General features: G+C 34.9%; 1 protein-coding gene across 1 annotated transcript in view; it reads right to left on the reverse strand.

The window, feature by feature from the left end:
* Positions 1 to 25,217, reverse strand: part of LOC148950047 (uncharacterized) — a 505,353-nt gene that overhangs the window by 141,839 nt on the left and 338,297 nt on the right. The window lies entirely within an intron of this gene.

Here is a 25,217-nt window from a genome sequence, read left to right on the forward strand (position 1 = left end):
TTCTTAATTGGATTCGAATTTATCAAAGAAATTCATAATAAGTTACAAATTTTTAATTATATCATTATTTAAAAAACAATTCATAATAAATTACAAATTTTTTTAATAACACATATACACACGTACACATTCATGCACACACACCCACCCATATACACACACACACACATACACACACACACACACACGCACACAAACACACACACACACACACACACACACACACACACACACACACAGACACACACACACACACACACACACACACACACACACACACACACACACACACACACACACACACACACACACACACACACACACACACACACACACACACACACACACACACAAACAAACCTACACATTTAAACACAAACACAAAATCACACAAAAACACAAACAAACACACACACACACACACACACACACACACACACACACACACACACACACACACACACACACACACACACACAAACACACACACACACACACACACACACACTAAAACCAACTGACACTATCACTCACACTCAAACTCACACTCTCACACTCACACACTCTCGCCCACAAACGCCCGCACACTCACACTCGCACCCTCGCAATCACACACAAACTCGAACAAAAACATGAATACACACACACCCACGCACACACAGAGACACACACACACATACACGCATACATGCGCACACATACACAAACACACACACACACACAAACACACGCTGAAATATTCTTACAGCTTTAAAGTGCGCTTCTAACCCCTTAGCCTATATTCTGTTAGCCTATAACATTCTGCAGAAACAGCGTCAGATAGAAATGCGCTGTGGAACCAATTTATGCGATTTTTCCTGTGTTAATATCTTAATGAAAGAAAATGAAATAGGATTATTATAGAATAGTTTAGAAATAAATTTAAGTTTTACTCATCAAAAGTTATGCGCTTTAGAAAATTTACCTTATTTTTGAAAATACAGAAAGAAAAAAAAATTATATATACTTACAAATTCTGACTGGGTTTCTACACCTGAAGTCCCTGGTAAAGCATGAAGAGGGGTGTCCCCCCCATCTTGATCGGATGAGATTGAAGCATTATATGAAAGCATCCACTCTCTCTTGAATTTCCTCCCAGGTTGCATAGAGCTTTGTGTAGAGCTGGCACTTGGCTTGATTACACCTGTCTCAGCGTTGTCGTGGGCTTCATTCAATTTTGCTCGTTTTTGCTGTGATGATTGATCAATAGCCTTCTAAAATAAAAATCGTTTTCAGTTTTCCAACTATTTATCTGAAAGGAGAGTACTACCCCCTTAATATCAGACTCTCAAAAGTTGAAAAAATTATGCAATTTAATTAGCTAGCTCAATTATTACTTATTCAGAATATTAATGGAGAGCATTAGGCTTTCAATTCCATAGTATCAAACACGAAAAGTTGACAATTATATATTTTTTTTATGCAAAGCTTTTTAAAACTTATATATCTAAATTACGAATATCACAGTACTCAACTCCCAAAAGTTGAAAAAAATGACACAAGCAGTTAACCTGGACTAAATAAATCATTGTAAGCAAAGAACTTTTTTTTTCTCCTTTCATATCAAGAATTAAAGCGCCCAGTTCGTAAAAATTAAAGTGCCCACTTCAGGCATAGTTCGTAAGTTAATTCATAACTCAATTTTGAAAAAAAAGCCACTTAATGACGAGACAAAAAATAGATTTTCTTTTTTTTTATTATAGCGAAACTGACCAACCCTGTTTTTGAATATTTAGCGAAATTGCTTTTTAAAAGAGCTAACAACACAGTAAAAAAAAGCGTAAGAAAGGAGGGAAATTCTTCCCTAACTTAATAACGAGACAAAAAAAATAGATTTCCTTTTTTTTATTATAGCGAAACTGACTGACCCCTGTTTTGAATATTTAGTGAAATGCTTTTTTAAAAGAGCTAACAACACGGTGAAAAAAAAGCATAAGAAAGGAAGGAAATTCTTCCCTAAGTTAATGACGAGACAAAAAAAAATAGATTTATTTTTTATTATAGAGAAACTGACTGATCCTGTTTTTTGAATATTTAGCGAAATGCTTTTTTTTAAAAGAGGTAACAACACGGTGAAAAAAAAAATCATAAGAAAGGAAGGAAATTCTTCCCTAAATTAATAACGAGACAAAAAAAAAATAGATTTCTTTATATTATAGCGAAACTGACTTATCCTGTTTTTTTTTAATATTTAGCGAAATGCTTTTTTTTAAAAGAGCTAACAAAACGGTGAAAAAAAAGCATAAGATAGGAAGGAAATTCTTCCCTACCTTAATGACGAGACAAAAAAAAATAGATTTCTTTTTTTATTATAGCGAAACTGATTGATCCTGTTTTTTTAATATTTATAGAAATTCTTTTTTAAAATAGATAAAAACTCGGTGAAAAAAAAAGCGTAAGAAAGGAAGGAAATTCTTCCCTAACTTAATAACGAGACAAAAAAAAAATTCTTTTTTTATTATAATAATGAGAACATTTTTTACTCACCAGAAGTCACTTAGAATATTCCATATCTATGTAAATGATTGCAAAAATACTGATACTGATAGGTTGAATGAAGTATTCAAACTGTTGAAAATCCTAATTTGAAACCTGAATATATACAAAAAATAATTGAATATATTGGCAGCTAAAAAAAAGACACACCGGTTTTTCTGACACGGATTTAGCCTAAAAAAAAACTTGTATATCATGAAATAGAAATCCGGTAAATTGTGTCAGAAAAAAACTTGTCCTTCATCAAAGTGAAAGACATGTCCTCAAAGTATAAGACCATGTCCGGTTGGCCTAAAAACATATCTGGTTGGCCCGGAATGTGAAGAAGCTCTGAATCTCTTTGAAAAGGTGTAAAGCCCTGTAAAAATGTTTACCTATATGCATGGGGATAGTCACTCTCTTTGAAAAATCAAACCAGACTATACCCATCAAACCAGACTATACCCACCAAACCAGATTGTACTCACCAAACCAGATTATACCTACCAGAAACCTGTTTGGTACAGGGGCGCAGGCAAAGTAGTACCTTGGTTACTACTGTCGTACCAAGTTCATCACATTATAGCTTGTTATCGGTTAGGGAAAAATCTCCTGTAAAAACTCCAGCAAACAGGCTCAGTACTGTTTCTAATCGAGATGCAGTAGGATGTTCTTAAGGCAAAAAATTCAAGCAGACTTCGTTCGTGTTGCAAAGCTTTTCTTTGCAAGGGAAACAGCAGGTGTTGAGGGGGGAGGCAGACCCCCTAAATAAAAATCTTAACAAAAGAGGCTGAAAAAGTAGGGGGTTTGGGGGATGGTGGCCCCCCAACTGTACCTCCTAATCCCTGTACGTTTTAAGGTTCGAACTTGTGACTCAGCCTCTTTAACTCTTTAGAAAACGTAGTTTTTTTCAAATAATTTCTGCACGTTTTTGTACAGTTTATTACTTATTATTGCTTAACTAACTGTTAGCTGATTGTGTCAAGAGTTAAAGTGGGGGGGCTTCCGTCCCCCCCCCAAACCCCCCGCTTTTGAATATTATTTTGTTAAGGCTTTTAATTCCTGAATACTCAAATTAAATGCCCAGTAAGATTTTCTTTTTTCAACTTTTCTTCAAGCATGCGGGTATACTGCGTGTTATCAAAGCAGAGGACACTTACCTGTAAGCTGAAGGCCGACTGCGATATTTTTCTGGAGACGCCTGTTGAGCCGAAGTATTCATTAGATTGGATTTTAAAAAGAAACTGAGTTTCTTTTTTAAACTTTAAATTTAAGAGACACTACTTTAAATTCTATATATAAAATATTTACTCCTACGGGGAATCGAACCCGGGACTTCCACATGACAGGCAGCAATATTGACCACTGTAACATCAGAGACTGTTGATAATTTATTTTTAGTCTCTGCAATCTATTTTCGACGCAAGCAAATAGAAAGTAAGATTTTCGTTTTTCGACAAAAAAACTTCTGGGAAAGAACTGGAATTTTTGGAAGCTTGCAGTCGGTCTTGTCAGGTTAAGAGGACTATTTTGATATAATTTAATAATGAATTACAGTGCTTTTAGGAATTTCAAAAATTAGCATGGGCTCTTATAGGAAAACGAGGTTTTTCATAAATGTAAATCCGGGCTATAATTTTTTCGGTCTGAAAATATCAAAAGGCCCTAACAGGTCGAATTCCGCTTCGAATGAGTCCTCATTCACCCGGATCCGTTGCCAACTGTGGCCTGTAGGCGTGGCTAACAAAAAAAAAATTTGATGAACATTAAGTGGGTAGCCTATATTTGGTTTTTGGAAAATAGGGAAGGAGTGAACGGATTGAGTTGAAATTCAGAGGAGAATCTCCCCAGCAACAGGAAAGTCCATGCTCTAAATTTTAACCCAATCGGAATCCATTAACAGAGGACTGTGGTGGGAAGGTTCGAACTTCTGGCACCCTTTCCTCCGGAAAGATAAAGTCGGAGGGGGGTGAAACTACCCAGCTTGTTGATTTTGAGCTTAGGCTACAAAATGCGATCCCCGCCGTCTCTCTGCGACCGCTAGGACCGGAAATCGCTTAACATTGTGGTGGGTCGCCTCTTTAAAGAGGCACAAGTGTGCCTCCTTGATTTGATGGATTCAAACTCTTCGGCTTCAGTTGATTTTCTTTCAACCATGCTTGCCGCAGGAACTCTACCATCTACATCCATCCCCACGCGAGTAACTAATGTTACAGCATCTTTGATTGACAATATCTTCTCTACGCTTATTTGAATGAAAATTCAAGTTTAGTAGGGGATATCTCCGTTCATTTTCTAAATTAGTCTCGGTTTAACTTTAAACAGGGGAAAAGTAACCGGACTTTTATATTTGATTTGTGTACTAATAGGTTTGGTGAGGAAGAGTTCTCTCTCCTCGGATCTAAATTAGTGGAAAATTTGTGAAGCTAGCTTGATAATGATAAGGATTTTTCTTGTTTATTTGAGTCCTTCTATGGAACCATAAAAGAGGCTATTATTAGCATTTTTAAAGTACCACCTTCTAATAATAGGTCTAAAAGGATTGTTCCTCTAAACCCATGGATGACATCCGGACTTCTCAAAAGCTGGAGAAGGAAGAATAATCTCTGGAGAGCTTATAAATGCGCTACACTTTCAGCAGGTGCTATTCGTCTTTGTCAATTCAAGATCTACCGGAATATATGTAATTCCTTTTCTAGGAAAGCCAAATCTCTGTATTATCTAGACAATTTAGCTGCTTGTGGCAATGATATTCGTAAAACTTGGAAGGTAATAAATTCTGTACTTAAACCCGGTTCTCAATCTAGCTCTTTACCTATGAGTCTGGTCATTGGTGATGGAGCTGTGGAGGGTGAGCTTAATGTCAAAGAGGCATTCACTTCATTCTTCGCTAATATTGGTAAGAATATTACTTCTACAGTTACTTTGTCTCGGCCTAAGCCGGACGTTAGATCATACCTCGGGTCATCTTTTGTTAAGTCTGTGCTTCAAAAGTTAATAACAATAAATGAAATTACTAAAATTGTTTATGGCTTAAAAAAATCGTCCCCATTCTGGGCCAGAGTCTATCCCTTATAAGGTAGTTAAGTCTACTCTTCCTTCAATAGTTGTGCCTCTAACAAAACTTTTTAGTTTTTCTTTTGAATTTGGTATTTTTTCAGATATTCTCAAGCGTGCTCGCATTATTGTTTTGTGTAAAGGTGGACCAAGAAAGGATCCGGCAAATTATCGACCAATTTCCATTTTATCAGTATTTAGTAAAATATTTGAAAAGACTATGCTTTCTCGTCTCCTTACCTTCCTAAATTCCAGAAAATGTCTTTTTTGCTCTAAATCGACTGCATAAACGTAATTCTCCACGGAAAAGGCCTCGAGAGCTCTTCAGAATTATGTCATTTCTGCATTTTATTTAGGGTTAGTTTTGACCTCTATATTACTGGATGATTGTTGGGCTTTCGATTTCTTGACCATTGGAATTCTTGCATCGCATATGCCTCATTTTTGAATCAGGGGGAGTATATATTTTTGGTTCCAGTCTTGTGTCAAGGATAGATTAACTTATATCGATTTACTTGTCCAATTGTACTTACTCATGAATTTTGACGCTCCCCGTAAATCAGTGTGAGTGCTAGTGATATATTTTATTCGTTGAAATTATTCACATTAGGTTATAAAAAAGTATAAACTTATGAATTGATATCGACTTTTTGGCTCTAAGCATTCCTTGGTACCTATTGGTAATTATGGATTGCCTTTTTCCAATGTCATTGTTTATTTTGCTAGTGACAGCACGCGTAGCACTTTGGGAAACTGCAAATTCGAGCTTCGATTGAATTTGGAAAATTTGTTTGAGAGGGTGATTTTGTGACTCGATGCTAATTGTCTTACCCTAAATTTTTTTGAGTCCAGTTTTTTGATTTTTTCGTGTGTTTCTCGGGTTTATCTCCAGTTATCAGAAATTCACCAGCCGAATGGAATAATTCATAGATTTAATTACCGGTATGTTCGTTTTTGGGCATTCTTGTTGATGAAAACCTATCTTTCAAATGTCACATAAATTTTATTAAAATGAAGATATGCAGGAGTCTCGGTATTTTAAGGAAACTTAGACATACTTTTCCAGGATCAATTTTGAAAATACTTTTTCACTGCTTGATCCAATCTTGCGTTTCTTACTGTCCAATTGTATGGGTGTCAGCTTTTCCTTCATCGTTAAAACCACTTTCTAAGGTTTATAATAAAGATAGAAACCTCATTCAGGAGACTAATCGTTCATTTGTTATACCATTACTTGATCTTGAGTCACTAGATGTTCTTTTATGTGCATTTTTTACTTTTGTTCAGCTTCATGGTGCCCTCCCCCGGCCCCGAAGTGGTCCGCTATCTTATACCTCTGATCGAAATAATTATAATATTCGTTATATCAAAAATCAAGTTAAAGTTCCATTTACTTCTAGCCTAAGGTCATATTTTAATCCTCTAATGGCGTGTCACATTGTTTGGAATAAGTTGCCTGAATCAGCTCGAGGGTGCCACTCATTCGGTTTGTTTAAAAAAAAATTGTTAAAAATTCTTTGGCTTCGTGGAAGTTATTTTTATTTATGTTTCTATTTTATTTATTTATTTTTTTTATTATTTTTTTTAGTCTATTTAATCTAATTAATTAATTTAGTTTATTTATTCAATTTTTTCTATAGTTTTCATTTTATTAGCAATTCATATGTCTTCCCCCTTTGTACAGACCAATGAGCCTTTGGGGGAATAACAACATGTAATATTGTATGTGTATCTAATGAAGAATAAAACTTATGTTATCTTATCTTATCTTGTTCGTTTAAATTAATACCTGTTCTATGTTTTTTTGCTATGATTGTTTTTTACTTTCTGTTTGTTTTGGGTTTCATTTTTACTTTAATAGTAATATCTGGTCGTTTTGAGTTTGAGTTATTGTAGGTTTTTATTTTTTCTGATCTTATGTTTAATGTGATCTGATCTTTTAAAGATCTGATCCTTTACTTTTCTTTAAAGAACGTTTTTTTTGGAAAGTCTTTTTTTTTAATTGATGTAAACAATGGACAAATCACACAACATATAGCCCTTGCCCCCCCCCCACCCAGGGGCTGTGGAGTAATGTCATCTCGAGAAGCACAGTTTTTGAACCTTTAATATATTCTCTGAGGCCAACCTGACTCTTATACATGATAATGGTAATAAGCTTACCTAAGCTGACATCCATAGCTTAGGTAAGCTCATTACCATTATCATTTTGAACCTTTCAATTATGCTGAATCAAATAGCCAACTCAAAGTTTTGACCAGATGTCTTTTGGGGGAAGGCAGAAAAAGAGGTGCGGGAGGGGGCCTGGTTGCCCTCCAAGAACTTTTGAATCTTAAAAACGAAGCTAGAAATTTCACCATCCATTCGAATGAGCCCCCTTTGAAGTTTATATGGCAACTCCTTCCATGCGAAGTACCTTGGTGGAAAGAAAAAACAATAATTATATATTACACGAATCCTACTTCGCTCTTTACTTCGGCAGTATCTCGTGTATAATAGTAACCAGAACTCTAAGAAATGGAATTTTGATAAAAATGTATACCCTACACCAAAGGAATTGTCTTTTTTATGACCCTAAACATGTAAAAATCATTAAGTTTCAAATTATCCATTAAAAATTATGACCTTGAGAAAATTTGCCTTATTATGGAAAAGGGAGATAACGCCTTCAGAAAGTGAAGCGCACTTGATGAAAATTATACCATTGAATTCAGAATATCAATGAATTTTCTTTTTTTTCAGAAACCATCATAAGTACAAGATTCTTTTGATGTATTTAATGTTATAAAAATCTCGTTTTTATACGGCCCACGGGTCGTTCCACGAACTGTTTGAGATTAACCGAGGACTCAATTTATTTTTTTGCGTCCGCTTGAGCTTTTGTTAATGCTTTCAGTAAATACAATAAAAAACACCGTATTGACCAGATATATCATCTACAACAATATGTTGCTGCTGAGCTTGATAGTTAGAGAAAATATTATCTGTGAGGGATACCAAGGCCGTATCCAGGGGAGGAGGGGGGTTACCCGGTTTGAACCCCCCCCCCCCCCCGAAATTCTTGACCGAGTCGAAAATCAGTTGAAAATTAGTAAAACCTAGGTAAAAATCAGTAAAATTAGTCGAAAACTGAGTCGAAAATTAGTAACCCCCCCCCCCCGAAAAAAAATCCTGGATCCGCCCTTGAGGGATACACTAGTTTTGACCCTCCACGTAGGTATATTTATTCCTGGAGGAGTAGGATGCTGCAAGGCTTTGCATGGAATGATGCAAGGGCCTTTGGACCTGGCTTTGATTGGTTAGTCCTCAGGCTCGGTTGACCCTAACACACTTGTTATCATGAGCTTTTCGAGCTATATCATATTTCGAGCTTTTTTTCTTCTTTTGTTTATTTGTTTTATTTGGGTAGTGTATGTCCATCTTCATGGTTTTGGATAACGTAATGCTTTAAAATCATAGTTTTAAAATTATTCACAATGCATATCCACGTTTCTAGCTTGATTATTTTAGATGATTTTTCAGAGCACACAAGCAAAACCATACACAAACACTCGAATATTGAACATAAAATTAGTTATTGCTATTTCCAAGAGTAGTTAACCATAAAAAAAAATAGCCGATACAAGGTCTGTAAATACTCTGCAAAAATTTCTAATCCAAATAAATTCTTAAACCTAATTGAGCTTAAGCAAAGGCCCTTTACCAAATATAGTCCTTGATTGTAAAACCATGCATCTAACCAGTCAGTATTAAATACGGCTCTCTAATTCTTGTAATTCGTCTAAAGATGGACATTTCAGTTCAAAATATAAAGAAAGTAATCAATTCTGTCTGGGCCAGAGAATATCTACAAAAAAAGAGAAAATTATCAAAATTACTGTTATAATTACAAACTGTTATTCATCCGAATCCTACAATAATTGTTAGTTTTTACAGAGTTTTCGTCGGCAGGGCTATCATATTTCGTGTTTAAAGTAGAGATATTTGGTTTAGATCATGCAAAAGTCAGCTTTGTAAAATAAGATGTATAAACAAAAATATAATTTCGTAAACTGGCTTTTTGTGCGTCAAAATAAAGTTCAGCTGAAATTTGATTTCTTATGCTAATAAGTGAGCAAATGATTATTTATTTTTGTTATTGTTCCATATTTAATTTTATGTTGTTCACATGCTAAAAGCTCGTTGAGCTAAGTGCACCTTGGAGTGTATTAAATGAAAACAAAACAAGTTTTTTTTTTCAACTGAAAGTAATGAGCATCATTGAAACTTCAAACAAATGGAAATTATTCCATGTACGAGGGAGGCTGCCCCTACTCAACCCTCTCGTTCATTACGCTAAAATGTTTAGTTCCTTAAACATGCTTCTTATTCCAATTCAAGGACCCGTGTGTTTCAGCAGTCGTTCTTAAAGAATTGGAACAAAAAGTCAAACTTCTGTGTAAAGAGGGGGGATGTGGGAGAGGCCATCCCCTTCATTTTCAGAATAATTTCTATTCGTTTTAAGTTTCGATGATGCTCCTAATTCCATCTGAAAAACTTGAGGGGTTCCGTCCCCATAAACCCCATCCCTGATTTCTTGCTGTTAAATTATATGTATAAATAATCGTAAATTGACTGATATAGCATTCTGTCTTTTCAGTTTTCTGCTTGGTAATTAAAGTTTTGGATTATAACTAATATTTTGGACACAATTTGAATATTTAGTAAAACGTTTGGATGAACAGTAGTTTTGTTGAATAAGTCCTTAGTAATACTTTTACTAAGGATTTTCGGGTGGACGGAAAGGTGCATTATTGTTCATAAGGATGCCAATTCTGCACGAACTTGGATCTTTTACGTGGCCAAAGAGAAATATTACCATTTCAAATCGCTAAAAACATAGCTACTGGTAGCAATTTCCTGACCCTCTCCCTCGGGAAGTTTTCTGGTGAGGCTCATGATGTCCTGTCTCACTTTTACCACGTCTTTGCCGTTAGGTATGTGAATATTTTATTTTACACTATATACAAAAAGATTATCGCAATGAGGGGGGCTACTACACCCCCGCTAGCACCAATAATAAAGGTGTAGACCAAAGTTTTCCGGGAATCAAGAGGAATTAGATATTAAATCCCCCCCCCCCATTTCCCGAAACTCATTCTGTATTATTTTGAAGTAACCTGACCCCACCCCTCCCGCCTAAACAATGACCCACCGCCCCTCCCTCATAATGACTGATGCCCATTCAGGGCCGATCAAGGGGGAAAGACCGGGGCAAGTTGCCCCTACCACTGTGGCTGGAGGGCGTCGCGGCCGGGGCTTCTGTTTTTGTATTTATGTTTGTGTCGGGAAGTGGGGGAGGGGTACCTTAATTAATATTGCCCTGAGCGTCACAAACCCCAGGAACAGCCCTGTGCCCAATCATGCATCACTAAGCATAATTTTATGAAAAATCCACTGAATGAACTTAGTTAAATTAAACATTAAGATAAATTTCCATATCAACTATTTATCTTCTATGGACCCCGCAACTTCTCAGGAACGAATGCACCACCCGTCACTATTTCTCCCTCTGCAACTGGGAAACTCAAAATATAGTTTTTTGATACTTTTAAATCGATTGGCTATCTTAGAATTGTTGATAGATGGCAACTTGGTCCTCTTTGGGGCAAAATCGTAGTTTGGTGCCACAAAATGGTAGAAAACGCCACTTTCCCGTGGCACAATCGTTTTGGTCACTTAAAAGGGTACTAAAACCATTAATTTCCGTTCTAATGAGCCCTCTCTGGACTTTTTAGGACTATTCGTTTGATGTGATCATCCCTGGGGAAAAGATACAAAAAAAAACAAAAACAGAACAGACAAATGAACACACATCCGCGTTCTTCCTTCTGGTAAAAAAAAATGCAAAACGCCCCGTTTTTGTAGTTAGGAGCTTGAAATCTTAGCAGAAGGGTTCTCTAAAATACTGAGTCTGATGGCGTTATTTATATTAAGATCGCTTGGGGATCTTTCCCCCTTTTTAGAAAATAAGGCAAAATTTCTCAAGCTCGTAGCTTTGGATGAGTAACATAAAGTCTTATAAATTTATGTATTTAAAGCTATCATAAAAAGCCAATTCCTTCATTGTATTAATTATTATAAAAATTCCTTTTTTTTTAGAGTTTCGGTTGCTATTGAGCCGAGTTGGTATTCTTATTGGTATCCCTACTTACAGTTCGTTACCACAAGTTGTTCGACTCTCTTTATGACTTTATTGTACCATTCACAAACTAAATATGTGGACTCAGTTTGATTTTTGCTTGAATTCTTACGGCCAATGCCATTGACTGACATCCAGTATCATTTATTTGATATACATAAAGACAATCTAGGAGTCACTAGTTTAAAATTAATGCATAAATTAGGCCTTCATTGAATTAACTTAATTTAAAACTTACAGAAGCTAAAATAAATAATCAAGTTAAACTTATATACAGCAGATATTACAATAAATGAAAAAAAAAATTAAACTTACACCCAACAAAACTAAAATAAATTGTCAAGGCAGCCTATGAATAAGCAGAAATTACCAGAAAGAAAGATTGGGCAAAAGTCTTTGTAAACCTAAAAGTATTTCTGGAAACTACTCATATGTGAGTAGAAAGGCCTTATTGACTCGTGATACCCACCCCTGCTGCCATCTACAATTTAGTTTAATGCTGACGGGACATAATTTATTCAAGGATTATCGATCGAGTCTAATGGGGGGTCAAGGTCAATCGATTTGTTGTCGTTTGGCCACGTGTAATGACATGAGGGGTGATTTACATAATCGCTCGGGGAATTATTGATTTATGACACTGTGGGGTGATTTACATAATCGGCGGGGGAACTATTGGTTCACGAAGGGGGAATTAAGAAACACTAAGGCTTCATTAATCTTAGGTCTTAGGGATAAACGTACTTTAGGTCAGAGAGAAAAATTAATATTCTATTTCTAAATAGAGCTTCATTGATCTTTAGTGTCAGGAATTATAAATGACATCACTTGTTATCTTGGAATTATGTGGGAGTCTAAAGAGATAGAAATTCTATTTTTAAATAGGGCTTCACTGAGCTTTAAGTCGGAGAGATAAATTGATATTCTAACGAAACCTTAATAGTTTAGCTAGGAAAATTTATGAGATGAAGAGATTAATGTAGGAAAGGGTTTCCTAGAAATTTGAAATGTGAAAGCACAGAGATGCCAAACAAAAGGAACACGCTGAAATTACTTTTAGGGGATTATTTGAGCGAAACGGTTTTAGATAGCTTATGGAATTATTTCGGCGAAACCGTTAGAGACATTTTAAAAGATGATTTAAAAGATGAGTTTAGAAGAGGTTTTGAGTGTGGTCGTTATAATACACAAGTTCCATTTGAACAGTGTTGTGAGGTCCTCTACCCCAACCCCAAAGGGTTCCGATCCCCCATCCCAACCCCGAAGGAAGCCCCTGGTACTCAAAGGTCCCACAAGCTCCCAAAGAGCACCAGCCCCCCAAACGCCCTCCTCAGACCCTCAAAGGCCCTCCTCTGGTCCTCAAAGGTCCCCCGGGGCCCGAGAAGCGCCGCGGGCCAGGAATGCGCCGCAGGGGGATGCGCCGCAGGGATGCACCGCGGGGATGCGCCGCGGGGATGCGCCGTTTGTGTGTGTAAGTTTTTGTGTGTGTGTGTGTAAGTTTTTGTATGTGTGTGTGTGTAATTTTTTTTGTGTTTGTATGTTTTTTTGTGTGTGTATAAGTTTTTGGGTGTGTGTGTGTAAGTTTTTTGTGTGTGTACGTTTGTGTGTTTTTAAGTTTTTGTGGTTTTGCATTATATATTTTGGGGTCTTGAATTTGTTTGTTCGAATGATAGTGTGCTTGTTTAAGTTTTTTGTTTTTGTAAGTTTGTATTGTTTTTTAAGTTTTTGTGTGTGTGTTTATGTTTTTTTTTGTGTTTGTAAGTTTTTTTGTGTGTGTGTGTGTTAGTTTTTGTGTGTGTGTGTGTGTAAGTTTTTGTGTTTATGTAAATTTTTTTTGTATGTGTCTAAGTTTGTGTGTGTGCGTAAGATTTTGTGTGTGTGTAAGTTTTTGTGTGTGTGTGTATTTATGTGTTTGTGTGTTTTAGTTTTTGTGTGTGTGTGTATGTGTTCGTGTTGGTTTTTTTTTGTTTTGCCGTGTTAGTTTTTTTTGTGTGTGTGTGTTTCTTTATGTTTTTCTTTTTTTTTTGATGTGTGTAAGTTTTTTTTTTGTCTTTTTAAGTTTTTTTGTGTGTGTGTGTAAGTTTTTTTGTTTTTGTAAGTTTTTGTGTGCATTTAAGTTTGTTTGTGCGTGTAATTTTTTTTGTTTGTAAGTTTTTGTGTGTGTGTATGTTTTTGTGAATGTGTTTGTTTTTGTGTGTGAGTGTGTTTTTGTATGTTTTTGTGTGTGTTTTTATGAGTGTGTTAGTGAATGTGTGTTTTGGTGTGTGTTTGTTTGTGTGTGTGTGTGAAAGTTTTTGTGTTTGGGTGATATTTTTTGTGTGTGTTAGTTTTTTGTTTCTGCTAGTTTTTGTGTGTGTGTAAGTTTTTTTGTGTGTGTGTAAGTTTGTTTTTGTGTGTAAGTTTTTGTGTGTGTGTAATTTTTTTTTTTGTGTGTTTAATTTTTTTTGTGTTTAAGTTTTTTTGTTTGTTTAATTTTTTGTGTTTGTGTGTAAATTTTTTTTTCGTGTAAGTTTTTGTGTGTTTGTAAGTTTTTTTTTTTGTGTGTAATTTTTTGTTTTTTTTTTATTTTTTTTTTTGTGTTTGTAAGTTTTTTTAATTGTGTAATTTTTTGTGTGTGTGTAAGTTTTTGTGTGCGTAAGTAAGTTTTGTGTGTGGGTGTGTAAGTTTTTGTGTGTGTGTAATTTTGTGTGTTTGTGTAAGTTTTTGTGTGTGTGTGTAAGTTTTTGTGTGTGTGTGTGTGTAAGGTTCTGTGTGTGTGTAATTTTTTTTGTGTGAGTGTAAGTTTTTGTGTGTGTGTAAGTTTTTGTGTGTGTGTAAGTTTTTGTGTGTGTTAGTTTATGTGTGTTTGTACGTTTTTTTTTGTCTGCTTGTTTTTTTGTGAGTCTAAGTTTGTTTTGTTTGTTTTAGTTTTTGTGTGTGCAAGTTATTCTGTGAGTGTAACTTTTTTTTTTTGCGTGTTTTAGTTTTTATGTGTGTGTGTAATTTTGTATGTGTGTTTAAGTTTTTTGTGTGTGTGTATGATGGTGTTGGTTCTTTTGAATATTTTTTATTTTAATATAGTGTTAGTGATTTTTATAGTGTTATTATTTAATATAGTTTTTTTGTTTTATTTTTTTTTTGTGTGTAATTTTTTGTTTGTGTGTTTGTTTTTTTTTTTTTGTAATTTTTTTTTGTTTGTTTTTTTTTTTTTTTATGTTTGTAAGTTTTTTTGTGTGTGTAAGTTTTTGTGTGTGTGTGTAATTTTGTTTTTTTGTATTTTTTCTTGTGTGTTTGTGTTTTTTTGTTTGTAAGTGTGTTTGTTTTTTTTATTTTGTGTTTGTATCTTAGTTTTTTTTTGTGTGTGTGTATTTTTTTTTTTGTGTGTAAGTTTTTGTGTTTGTGTGTAAGTTTTTTTTTGTGTGTAAGTTTTTGTGTGTTTATAATTTTTTTTGTTTGTAAGTATTTGTGTGTGTTCAAGTTTGTGTGTGTGTGTGTGTAAGTTTTTGTGTGTGTGTGTATGTGTAAGTTTTTGTATGTGTAAGTTATTGTGTGTGTATAACTTTTTGTGTGTGTGTGAGTTTTTGTGTTTTTCTTATTTTTTGTTTATGTGTGTAAGTTTTTTTGTGTGTGTGTAAGATTTTGTTTGTTTGTAAGTTTTTGTGTGTGCGTGAGTTTTTTTTTAGTTTTTGTGTGTGTGTTATATTATTCGTGTTATTAAGTTTTTGTACTTTTTTAAGTTTTTATTTTTGTTTAAGTTTCTGTTTGTGTGTGTAAGTTTTTGTGTGTGTGTAAGTTTTTGTGTGTGTGTGTGTGCTAGTTTTTGTGTGTGTGTGTGTATGTTTTTGTGTGTAAGCCACTTTTTGTGTGTGTTTTTATTTTTGTGTGAGTGTTCTAGTTTGTGTGTGTGTGTAAGTTTTTTTGTGTGTGTGTAAGTTTTTTTGTGTGTGTAAGTTTTTGTGTGTGTGTGTAATTTTTTGTGTGTGTTCAAGTTTTTTTTGTGTGTGTGTGATTTTTTGTGTGTGTGTATCTTTGTTATTGTGTGCGTAAGTTTTTTTGTGTGTGTGTAAGTTTTTGTGTGTGTGTAAGTATTAGTTTGTGTGTAATTTTTTGTGTGTGTGTAAGTTTTTGTGTGTGTAATTTTTTGTTTGTGTTCAAGTTGGCTTTTGTTGGTATGTTTTTGTGTGTGTTTGGGTTTTTGTTAGTTTTTTTTTATAATTTTTTGTTTTTGTCTGTGTGTTAGTGTGTGTGTGTGTATTTTTTTGTGTGTGTGTAATTTTTTTTTTGTTTGTAAGTTTTTGTGTGTCTGTAAGTTTTTGTGTTTGTGTTAGTTTTTTTGTATTTGTGTAAGTTTTTGTGTGTGTGTAAATTCAGAAGAAAACTTGAACTTTTCTATCTTCTATGAAAATGTGCAATCGTATTTTAAATTTTTTCATCTCTTTGAGAAAAATTTGAACTGAAGTGTAAATTTTTTTCATTATTTTAGGAAAATGTACTTGATCAATAACTTATTTTATTTTCATTGAGAAAATTCAGAATCGAAGTTGAGCTTTTCTTCTTCCGAGAAAATATTTGGAACAGAACTTAAAATTTTTTCATCTCTTTGAGAAAGGTTGGATTTGAATTTAAGAAAATTTTGAATTAAATTTAAACTTTGTATCTTCATGAAAAATACTCACAATCAGAGCATAGCTTTTCTTATCTTCTACAGAAAAATTTAGAAGTGAACTTTAAATTTTTCATATCTTGGTGAGCTTAAAACTGAAGTGGAAGCCTTTTATTTTCTTTGGAGAAATTAGAATTGAATTATGTTCTTTGGTAAAATTCAGAAGAGAACTTGAACTTTTCTATCTTCTATGAAAAATTTGGAACAGTATTTAAAATTTTTTCATCTCTTTGAGAAAAATCTGAATTGTAGTGGAAAATTTTATATTATTTTAGGAAAATAGAATTGATCAATAACTTATTTCATTTTCATTGAGAAAAATTCAGAATCGAAGTTGAAATTTTCTTCTTCCGGGAAAATATTTGGAACGGAACTTTAAATTTTTTCATCTCTTTGAGAAAGGTCGGAATTGAATTTAAGAAAATTTAGAATTAAAGTGAAACCATTTATCTTCATGGAAAATAATCACAATCATAGTATAACTTTTCCTATCTTCTATGGAAAAATTTAGAAGTGAACTTTAAATTTTTTGTCTCTTTGGACTTTTCTTTTTCCAGGAAAATATTTGGAACAGAACTTTAAATTTTTTCATCTTTTTGAGAAAAGTCGGAACTGAATTTAATAAAATTTAGAATTAAAGTGAAACTTTACATCTTCATAGAAAATAATCACAATCACACACAGATACTGACACACACACAAAAACTTACACACACACAAAAACTTACACACACACACAAAAAAAAAACGTACACACACACACAAAACATACACGGACACACAAAAACATACACACACACAAGAACGCATAAACACACACAAAAACTTACACATATACAAAAACTTACAAACACACAAACTTACATATACACAAAAACTAAATCACACACACAAACAAAATTACAAACACACAAAAACAAACACACACACACAAAAACTCAAACACACACATACACAAACTTACACACACACACACAAAAACTTACACACACAAACGGCGCATCCCTGCGGCGCATCCCTGCGGTGCATCCCTGTGGCGCATCCCTGCGGCGCATCCCCGCGGCGCATCCCCGCGGCGCATCCCTGCGGCGCATCCCCATGCGGCGCATTCCGGGCCCGTGGCGCTTCTCGGGCCCGGGGGACCTTTGAGGACCAGAGGAGGGCCTTTGAGGGTCTGAGGAGGGCGTTCGGGGGGCTGGGGCTCTTTGGGAGCTTGGGGGACCTTGGTGTACCGGGGGAGTCCTTCGGGGTTGGGATGGGGGATCGGAACCCTTTGGGGTTGGGGTAGGGGACCTCACAACACTGTTCAAATGGAACTTGTGTATTATATCGACCACACTCAAAACCTCTTCTAAAATCATCTTTTAAATCATCTTTTAAAATGTCTCTAACGGTTTCGCCGAAATAATTCCATAAGCTGTCTAAAACCGTTTCGCCCAAATAATCCCCTTAAACGTAATTTCAGCGTGTTCCTTCTGTTTGGCATCTCAGTGCTTTCACATTTCAAATTTATAGGAAACCCTTTCCTACGTTAATCTCTTCATCTATTAAATTTTCCTAGCTAAACTATTATGATTTCGCTAGAATATTAATTTATCTCTCTGACTTAAAGCTCGGTGAAGCCCTATTTAAAAATAGAATTTCTATCTCTTTAGACTCCCACATAATTCCAAGATAACAAGTGATGTCATTTATAATTCCTGACACTAACGATCAATGAAGCCCTATTTAAAAATAGAATATTAATTTTTCTCTCTGACCTAAAGAACGTTTATCCCTAAGACCTAAGATTAAAGAACCCTTAATGTTTCTTAATTTCCCATTCGTGAATCAATAATTTCCCCGCCGATTATGTAAATCACCCCACAGTGTCATAAATCAATAATTCCCCGAGCGATTATGTAAATAACCCCTCATGTCATTACACGTGGCCAAACAACAACAGATCGATTGACCTTGACCCCCCATTAGACTCGATCGATAATCCTTGAATAAATTATGTCCCTTCAGCATTAAACTAAATTGTAGATGGCAGCAGGGGTGGGTATCACGAGTCATTAAGGCCTTTCTACTTATGTGTTCAAAATACAAAATACCTATTTTGGGGCTTCATGAACATGACTGAGATTAAGTTGCTGGAAATTAAGCTTCAGAATTCAGATAAACAACGGATTTAAAAACCATGCTACATATTTACACAATAGGATACTTAAAAACTAAGACCAGTAGTTTTAAAGCAATTAGAAACAATAGTCACTGTAGCGTAGAGAGTAAGATGTTGGGAAGAATCATCCCCCTTATTATGTATATTTATTACTGATTATTTCATTTCTAATGTTGTTCTATACTTTTACACAGTTTTTTTTTTATTTCACTTCCATTCATTTTCACTATCATATTCATTTAATCCACCCTTAGCTTTTAGGCCAAAGTTTAACTTTCGCATTTATAATGCTTCGAAACTTAAAAGACTGTCCTCTCAATATTTTTTAAAAGGGGGTCTTAAATGCATCCATCATCATTTTCGTTCTGTTCTACGTCCTCACTGCCCTGACATCGTCTGATGAAGCAGCTTCCTTTTCTTTGATAAATGATTATGAATCATGAGGAAATCTGGGGTAAGAAAACGTAAAAGGTTCTCCACATTCATTTGAGATTACAGTCTTTTCTTCAGCCTCAAGCTGTTATGTTTGTATTTTTAAAGGATTATTCACTGGAAAAATATTTTTCCTAGCGAATCCCCTGTATCGTGTAGTACCGGAACCCACAGGGCAAGGGCAAAACACTAAATTAAAAACAACATAACTAAATAGGATCTTATCAAAATAAACAGATTTACATAAAAGCCACCTGATTTACATAAATAGTATAATGTAAATATAATCGTTTACTTCACTATAAAAATACTTCACAATAATTGGGAAGTAAAATTTCATTTTACAGCCTAATCACACGCATAGTTCAAATATATTCCTCCAGCTGAAGAGATACTAGAAGTTAAATCTTCTCTCGATATTGACAGGAAGAGGCACTCACGAGAATTTGGCCCTAAAATTACAGCTTTGAGAGTTTCTGGAACTCCTTCCCCAAAGAGAGGAGATCCACCGACCTTCCCAACTTTCCCAATACTTGCGCGCAATAATGCAATAGTGGATCTATTTGTGTAGACTGTGTAGCTTAATGTTTGGAGGCAAATGTGGTACCATGTGGCAATGTGAGCTCTAAAATTAGGACGATATTTATAATGTTTTTCAGAAGTCCCAAACCAATTAGCTATCTCCTAATTTTTTGCCAAAGTCGGGTTAAAATTAATATTTATCTATTTTGAATTACCGTAACTACGAATTTTTTTGATATAATTATTCTCGTCAAAATTTGATCCTTTAGAGTTTGAGTTACTATTGGAGCAAGTCATAAGCAAGTCAATGATATACTTTTCTTTTTCTTGTCAGGGTTTCTAAATGTTGTATGTATTAAATTTATTTAAATTTTTGATGACAAAGATCTGTTTTGGGAAAGGAATTTCAACCCATTGGCGTCCCGCTTAAAAAACAGTTAACTTACTTAGGCTCTGGTCACTTGAGCCTTGTCTTAGGGCTTATCGTTTTGTTATTGCGTGATACCTTGGATGTGAAGGAAGATTTGTTTTGTGAGGAGGAATTAGCAACAGTACTAAAAGGATTAAAGAATAATAAGGCTCCAGGTGCTGATAGGGTAGTAAATGAGCTTCTTAAATATGGTGGCTCTGAGGCTAGAAATAACTTATTGAAGATTATGAATATGATTTTTGAAAAAGGGGAAGTACCTAATGATCTTAGGAAAACCTTAATTAAGCTACTATATAAGAAATGTGATAAATGTGAGTGTGGTAATTATCGATGTATTAGTCTGGTCTCTGTAGGTAGCAAATTACTTATTAATATGATTCCTTTTAGACTGAGAGATGCCATAGACAAATTTTTAAGGGAAGAACAGTGCAGTTATAGAAAAGGTAGAGGATGTGTCGACCAAATTTTCACTCTTAGGCTAATAATTGAGAAGTGCCTGAATTTTCAAACACCTTTGGTCCTCAGTTTTATAGATTAAGAGCAAGCGTTCGATTCTGTTGATAGAAGAGCTTTAGTAAAGGTTTTATCCTTGTGTGGTATACCCACAGTTTATATAATTATCCAGTAAGCTTATCGCAGATCATATCTGGTCTTCGTTCTCGGTGCGAACAAAAAGCTCCTCCCACTTCTTCGTGCAGTTATGGATCAGTGTGTTTGCGTCAATCAATGAGAAATGGTTAGACAGTGCATTATTCGAATTTGCAAAAACAGAAAAAAACTTGGTGAGCCGGCCAAGTGGTTTGCAAGTGTCCCATCACACAGGTATGACTTAATTTATATACAAATTATGACTTAATCTATTATTTACATAAAGTGGACTCAAATGATTAGCCTATGTAGGATTTTGTAAAAAAAGGAGGCTGGGGGTTGATGAAATTTGTGAAAATAAGGATTTTTTTTCTTCTAATAACTGGTGGAATAGGTGTAATGGTTTCAGGGGCAGATCCAGGATTTTTTTAGGGGAGGTGGGCGCAAAGTAGGTTGATCCGACAAACTTAAGTTAGGAGAAAGTTTAATTAATGCAAAATTGCGTTAATTGGGTGAATAAAACTGATGTAGAATACTATACGGGGGTAACCCTCACCCCCCCCCCTCTGGGTCCGCACCTGGATAGGTTGTAATTTTTTTTTTCATGTCGTGATATTTATTTTCTCAGATTGTAGTTCCTGTGATATTTGAAAAGTCTAGTTACCTCTTTCGGCAGAGAGCCTAGATAAGACTAGTTTTGTTTTCAATCAATGTTTTCATATGAAATGGGCAGACCTTTCCAGAACTTTAAACAATAAACACCTCTGTTTGAAAATCTTTGCACTTTCTGAATTTAGATAGCGATAAGGGTTCCTGATTGAGAACAATTTTAGGACTTGAGTTCTAATTATTGGTTGTTGTGGTAAAAGTTGCCACAATAGCCCTATCCAAGAAAACACCAAACTTCTGTTAAGAAGTGTTTTTCATAAAATTCTAAGGGAATTTTCAGAAAATTGAAGGACATCACACATTTTAGTGGCAGATCCAAAATTTTACGGGGCTTTACGCTAGAAAAGCTCCTATTATAGAATATTCTTCCAGTTTGTTTACCAGAAAATAAATAAAATGGATTTCTTACTGCTGAGTCTGTATAATCTTAGACCTTTTACGGCACAATTTCCAAAATATTTCTAAGACTTTTTTCTAACGAGGAACTATAAGGAATAATATATTTTTAGCTATACATTTCAAAGATTTCAGCCGCTAAATTTTACGTTTGATTTTCCAGGGCAACAGAATGGCTAACAGTGTGTGGCCGGGAGGATATTTTGAGAAAACCCGATTTTACTACTTATATAAAGAAGTATGCCAATGTATGCAACCGCCATTTTGGCCCACAAGACCTTGTTTGTGAGGAAGAGGGTCTTCACAGCAGATGTCGGAAAGTTAAATTCAATGCTATACCATCTATGCTCTTACCCAATAATCCAGAGACTATCGAAGGCCAGAGGCTGTTTTCTGCAAGTGCCTGTGTTGTGAGGAAGGAGTCTAAGACAATAAAAGAAGGTGTCAAAGCAACCTTAAGTGATGCTATGGTTGTAATTCCGAAAAGTCACAAGCTGAATGAAGTTAATTTCACTTTCGTCCCTGCCTTAGAAACCATTAACGAAGAAGAAAATGTGTCCCATTCTTCAGAGATAACTGATTCTTCTAAGCAAAATAGTTATTTGAGTAGAGGACTAAGTACCATTTTGCTTGAGGCCATAGGAATTCCCATGATATTTGCTTGAGGCCATAGGAAAAACATTTCCAGAGCATGTACTTATGGATTTGCTTGCCTTATGTTCCTTGGTGTCTTTCCAGATTATGTACCTATGGATTTGGGGGATTATGTTCCTTCCTATGCTATTATAAGGGCTTATGTTCCCTCCCATGCTATTCTAAGAGTTCATGTTTCCTCCAATGCTATTATAAGGGCTTAATGTTCCCTCATGATATTCTAAGGGCTTAAGTTCCCTCCCATGATTTTCTAAGGGTTTATATTATATCCCAGGCTATTTTAAGGGCTTATTTTCCATCCAATATTATTCTAAGGGTTTATGTTCCCTCCCATGCTATTTTAAGGGCTTATGTTCCCCCCATGCTATTCTAAGGGTTTATATTCCTTCCCATGTTATTTTCTTGGCTTACTTTCCTTCCCATGCTATTTGCTTGGCTTATGTTCTTCCTGCGCTATTTGCTTGGCTTATGTTCCCTCCCATGCTATTTTAAGGGCTTATTTTCCCTCCCATGCTATTCTAAGGATTTATGTTCCCTCCCATGCTATTCTAAGGGTTTATGTTCCCTCCAATGCTATTCTAAGGGTTTATGTTCCCTCCCATGATATTTTAAGGGCTTATGTTCCCCCCATGCTATTCTAGGAGGTTATGTTCCTTCCCATGCTATTCTAGGAGGCATTACACTTACACGTGAATATTCTAAAACAGTTTGACATAGACAAGCAAGAGTGACAATTTCCAGACAACATTGGCATGCGTCTTATCGGGATTAAGAAAACAATGGATGCAAATGTGTGATTTAATACACCTTGACAAAAGAATGTTTTTTGGCAATTGGCATTTTTTTTCTGATAAAAAAAAGGGTTTAGTATTTGTGAATACTTTGATATGTACTGTATAATACACAAGTGATCTTTGGACAGTGTTGTCAATTTAAAATAGATTAACGTTATTCTATACGAAGAAATAAAACGAATTTTTTTGTTAAATAAGCAGTTCTTGTATCTTTTAAAAGAGCTTTACGGGGTTTGAGAGACTCGGTTGCCTTATTCCGTGTGGTTTTACTTTACTTGGTGCCCATTAAAAACGAAATTTTTGTGTTAAATAAGCAGTTCATGTATCTTTTAAAAGAGCTTTACGGGGTTTGAGAGTCTCTATTCCCTGAGTCTGTGTGGTTTTCCAGTACGTTGTTCCCATTAAAAACTAATTTTTTGTCTTTTATTAGTAGTTCTTGCATCTATTTCATTATTTTGAGTGGGGGAGAAAAAATCTTTTGACAGATTCCGTGTGGTTTTCATTCCTTTATGCGTAATTAAAAAAAAATGTTATTCTTAAATAAGTAGTTCTTCTATCTTTTAAAAGAGCTTTACGGAGTTTGAAAGGCGTGGCTACATGATTCCGAGTTGTACTCCTTATCTGGGGGCCAGATGAATTCAAAATTTTTGTGTTATATGCGAAGTTCTTGATCCTTTTCCATTTGATGAACAGGTTGTGCGAGACTCTTTTGTCTGATTTCTTGTTTGTTTTCTTATCATGCTGCCCATTAAAAACCGGATTTTTTTGTTAAATAATTTGTTCTTGTATCTTTTAAAAGAGCTTAAAGAAGTTTCAGACACTCGGGTGCTTGTTTCCGTGTGGTTTTTCATGTCTTGGTTTCAATTAAAAACGATAGTAGTGGGATAAAAATTTAGTTCTTGAATATTTTAAATTTTCTAGCCAGGGTTTGAGAAACTCTGGCGAATGAATACGTGTGGTTTTTTTTTTACTTGGTGTCTCATAAAAAAAGGAATTTTTGTTTTATATAAGAAGTTCTTGTATCTTTTAAAAGCTCATTAGTTTCTAAGACGGATCGTGAAAATCCCAAGGTTTTGTGTACCAAGAATGGACCGGAAACGACTTCAACTGTGTCCAGTCCCCCGTGATCAGAAATTAAATTATAAAAAAGTGTCTTCAACTGAAAGTAAGGAGCAACATCAAATCTTAAACGGGCAGAAATAGAGGCTGTTTCCAAAGATTTGGGATTCATAAATTTTAATGTTGCCAGTCAAAAGCTATAAGCTTGAGAAAATTGCCTGATTATCGAAAAATGGAGAAACACCCTCTAAAAGTCGACAGGAATGGGATTGTCTTGAGGGGGAATTTTCCATGGAAGAGGGGGATGGTATTTTTACGTGAAAACAACTTCAACACTGCCCAGCTCCCCACGATCAGAAATTAAATTATAAAAAAGTTTCTTCAGCTGAAAGTAAGGAGCAACATCAAAACTTAAACGGGCAGAAAAAGAGTGTTTCCAAAGATTTAGGATTCATTAACTTTAGTGTTGCCAGTCAAAAGCTATGAGTTTGAGAAAATTGCCTGATTATCGAAAAATGAAGAAACACCCTCCAAAAGTCGACAGGAATGGGATTGTCTTGAGGAGGGAATTTTCCATGGAAGAGGTGGAGGGTATTTCTACATGAAAATAACTTCAACCGTGCCCAGCCCCCCGCGATAAGAAACTAAATTATAGAAAAGTTTCTTCAACTGAAAGTAGGGAGCAACATCAAAACTTAAACGGGCAGAAATAAAGGCTGTTTCCAAAGATTTAGGATTCATTAACTTTAGTGTTGCCATGCGTGTGGTTTTTCTTTACTTGGTGCCCATTAAAAACGAAATTTTTGTGTTAAATAAGTTGTTCTTGTATCTTCTAAAAGAGCTTTACGGGGTTTGAGAGACTCGGTTGACTGATTCTATGTTGTTTTTTTTTACTTGGTGCTCATTAAAAAAGAAATTTTTGTCCTCAATAAATAGGTTTTGTATCTTTTTAAATAGCTTTATGGGGTTTGAGAGTCTCGGTTCCCTTAATCAGTGTTTTTTTCATTTAATTTGTGAGCATTAAAAATTAAATTTTTGTGTTAAATAAGTAGTTCTTGTATCTTTTAAAATCTCATTAGTTTCTAAGACGGATCGTGAAAATCCCAAGGTTTTGT

This window comes from Artemia sp. Qi Xiang Cuo, chromosome 7 (genome assembly GCF_049724085.1).
Source record: "Artemia sp. Qi Xiang Cuo chromosome 7, ASM4972408v1, whole genome shotgun sequence".
Lineage (NCBI taxonomy): Eukaryota > Metazoa > Arthropoda > Branchiopoda > Anostraca > Artemiidae > Artemia > Artemia sp. Qi Xiang Cuo.